This window comes from Vulpes lagopus, chromosome 3 (assembly GCF_018345385.1).
Source record: "Vulpes lagopus strain Blue_001 chromosome 3, ASM1834538v1, whole genome shotgun sequence".
In the NCBI taxonomy this organism is placed as follows: domain Eukaryota; kingdom Metazoa; phylum Chordata; class Mammalia; order Carnivora; family Canidae; genus Vulpes; species Vulpes lagopus.
Genome location: NC_054826.1, coordinates 56,309,879 through 56,314,041, shown reverse-complemented (window position 1 = coordinate 56,314,041; position 4,163 = coordinate 56,309,879).

The window sequence follows — 4,163 nt, the reverse complement described above, 5'->3', positions numbered from 1 at the left end:
GATAGTAAATGCCTATTTAACAAAAGAATATCTAAAGGAAGAGAAAATACAATAATAACTTAATTACTAAAAAAAATACCAGAAAAGAGTGATAAAAGGAAAGTAGACTAGCTGTGACTTATTGCAAACACATAAAAAATGATAGACTTAAAACCTAATATATCATGAATCGATTTAAATAAACATTTTAATTAAAATTTAAAAATGGTGAGATGATTAAAAATATAAGAGAGAAATTTTATTTTTTTAAACATTTATTTGAGAGAAAGAAAGAATGACCACATGAATGGGGAGGAGGGGCAGAGGGAGAGGGAGAAGCAGACTCCCTGCCCAGCAGGGAGTCTAGTGTGGCATTGGATCCCCACCCCGAGATCATGACCTGAGCAGACAGCAGACACTTAACTGACTGACCCACCCAGGAACCCCAAAAGAGATAAATTTTAAATGCTGGAACAAGAATGGGAGCAGTTGGTTAGAAATATATAAATGCAAAACTCCCAAAATATCAGATATAACTATACTAATTTTATAGAACCCGATATTAAAACAAAAAAACCATTACTAGAGTTAAAGTCAGTTTTATAATGATAAAAAGTCCAACCCACAGAGATAATTTCTCAATTCTAGATCTGTGTGTGCCTAACAATATAAGCTCCAATCCCTTAAAGCCCAAATTAACTATAATAAAATGAGCAATAAGCAAATCTCCAATTACTGTGGAAGACATAAACACATTTCCCTCAGAAATGGATATAATAGGAAGACAAAATATTAAAAAGCCTATAGAAAAGAATACAGAAAATTCTTTTGAACTTGACCTAATTGATATGCACACTGCCCTGCAAAAAGCAGTACATGAGTAAATATTCTTTTCAAGTATGAATATTTACCGGTATTGACAAATGCTGGATCATAAGGAAATTCAAAAAACTTTAAATCATTTATAGTATATTCATAGCACATTCTCTGAGCACAGTGGGATTAAACTAGACACTGATAACAAAAAAACTGGAGTCTCCATATATCTGGAAATTAAGGAAGAAAAACAAAATAAGAGCAACTACACTCCTGGATATCAAAATTTTTGTAAAGCTACAAAGCTCCAGATTATGGCATTGGTATCAAGAAGAAAAAAATGAAACAGAATAAAAGCTCAGAAAGAGATTCACATATAGATGATCGCTTGATTCACGACAATGATGATTCCATAGCAAAGGAGAAATGATACTCTCTGTTAATAAGGAGTCAGCTGAATAACCAGATAAAAATCTTTATCCCTAATTCACATCATATGCAAAAATTAGTTACAGGTAGATTATAGACCCAAATGTGAAAAGTAAAGCAGTAAAGAAAATATCTTCATGACCTGTCATAAGAAAGATTTCTTAGAAAGGACACAAATAAATAAATAAATATGGGATTGATAAATTGGACTACTTTAAAATCAAGCATTATAGGGGCACCTGGGTGGCTCAGCGGATGAGCGCCTGCCTTTGGCCCAGGGCATGACCCCAGGGTCCTGGGATCAAGTCCCACATCGGGCTCCCCACAGGGAGCCTGCTTCTCCCTCTGTCTGTGTCTCTGCCTCTCTCTCTCCCTCTGTGTTTCTCATGAATAAATAAATAAATCTTTAAAAATTCAATAAATAAAATTAAGAATTATATTCATCAGTAGGCACCATTAAGAGTCAGAAACCAAGTCACAGCATGAGAGAAGATATTTGCAATGTACATAGCTGACACAATATTTACGTGCACAGGACTGGCCAAAACAATAAGCACCCAACAGAAAACTGCACCAAATGCTTGAACTGACATATCACAATTACAATCCAAATGTCCAACAAACATTTGAATAAGGTCTCAGCTCAATCATCAAACATATGCAATTTTTTAAAAAGCAATATAAAGTACTGGAATTGACAATTTAAAAAAATACTAAAAATAATATTTGTTGGGGGAACATGGGAGCAATGGAAACTTCCATAGTTTTCCGCTGGTAATGTATGTTGGTACAGCCACCTAAGTATACTGACAGTATCTACTAAAGCTCATCTTATATAGACTCTGACATAGCAAACAATTCTAGTCCTCATTATATTCCATATGTATTTTTTTCACAAAAAGACATTTGCAAGAACATTTGTGGCAGCATTGTTTGTAATAATCTCATAATGCCAACAATGCAAATAACCATCAACATTTGAATGCATCAATTATGTTGTGTCATATTCATGTAATGTAGTTTTATACGGAATTGAGAACATCCTAAAAGAAAGAAAGAAAGAAAGAAAGAAAGAAAGAAAGAAAGAAAGAAAGAAAGAAAGAAAAACATACTTCACACCCCAAATATGCAAACTTGGATAAGTCCTGGATACTTTTGAGCAAAAGAAGCTAGACATAAGAGCATAGCATAAGAGCCAGACATATTACGTAAATCCCAGCAACATATGAAACTACCCAACGGTGTAGTCAAGTCAACTCAAGACAATGATTACTTTTGGAGGGAAAATGATGGAGAGAAGCACAGAAACTTTAATGTATGAAAATCTAGAAGACCTTAATTTTTATATCACTTTTGCCTTTCACTCTCATGATAAATCCAAAACTAAATTGAAAAAAAAATTATTCTGGCTTTACACTAGTGCCTTATACATTCTTCTGTATATATATATATATATATATATATATATATATATATATATATATATTTCAAGTTTCTTTACAGAAAAAATAACTTAAGCCAAAATGTATTTCTTTTTAAAGATTTATTTATTTATTTTAGAGAGAGAACACGAGTGTGCAAAAGTGGTAGGGGTGGAGGGAGAGGGTGAGAATCTCAAGCAGACTTCCAGGTGAGCCCTACTCGGGGCTCGACCCAGGGACCCAGGAGTCAAAACCAAGTCAGATGTTCAGCCAACTGTGCAACTGAGGCACCCTGAGCCAAAATTTAAAAGGTTCACTATAATTTTGCCATTAACTTTTATGTAATTCTAAATTATTTGTTCAACTTATATTCTGATAGACAATGGGAGACCTGGGAGTGTTAGATGACTTTAAGCCTACCCTCCTCCCCAGTCTTCCCTTTCCTCTTGATTCTTGCTCCACTCAATGTCAGTTCTATGCACAGAACTACAATGTCCTTCTTTAAAAAGAGAGGTTTTATTTATTTATTTATTCATTTATTTGAGAGAGTGAGTGAAAGAGCAAGCATGAGCAGAGGGAGGGGCAGAGGTAGAAGGAGAAGCAGGCTCCCTGCTGAGCAGGGAGCCTGAGGAAGGGCTTGATCCCAGGACTCTTCCTGAATCATAATGCCTACCATTCTTTTCTTTTCTTTTTTCTTTTCTTTTCTTTTCTTTTCTTTTCTTTTCTTTTCTTTTCTTTTCTTTTCTTTTCTTTCTTTTCTTTTCTTTTCTTTTCTTTCTTTTCTTTTCTTTCTTCTCTTTTCTTTCTTTTCTTTTCTTTTCTTTCCTTTTCTTTTTTTTCTTTCTTTTCTTTTCTTTTTTTCTTTTCTTTTCTCTTCTTTTCTTTTCTCTTCTCTTTCTTTCTTTCATTTATTTATTTATTTTTATTGGAGTTCAATTTGCCAACATATAGCATAACACCCAGTGCTCATCCTGCCACGTGCCCCCCTCAGTGCTCAGCCCTTGCTTCCTTCCCTCAAGGAAACCTTTTGCAGGATTACACGGTGGAGCTCCTAGGTGAGGGGTGAAGGAACTCAAAAAGCTGTGCACCCTTCAGCATTGCCTGCTAGGGCAGTCAGCCGTGAGGTGGGCTGCACCGGTGCAGGGGTACCTTTTACCTGGGAGGCCTCTTTGCCCCCTGAAAATTCATGGAAGCCCAAGATGAGCCCTGAGCAAAGGAAGCAAGGCTAGCTGCTTAGTGATAACCCCACCTCTGGGACTGATGAGAAAGCACTTGGATCAGATCATAACATTTCAACTTCCTGGGACAAGGTGGAATCAGCAATTTATTTGGAAGAATTGAAGTTTGGAGCTGAATAGAAAGCCATATCTCTTCTGATAATACCAATGTGTTAAAGTAAAAAATGTAGGCTCCTGGTTTTAAAAATTATGAAGTCTTGGAAGTGAAGGACTGGTCTGCAGAGAAATAAGATATATAGAGAGAAACTATCAAGCCTCACCTCCAGTACTATAGTCTTGC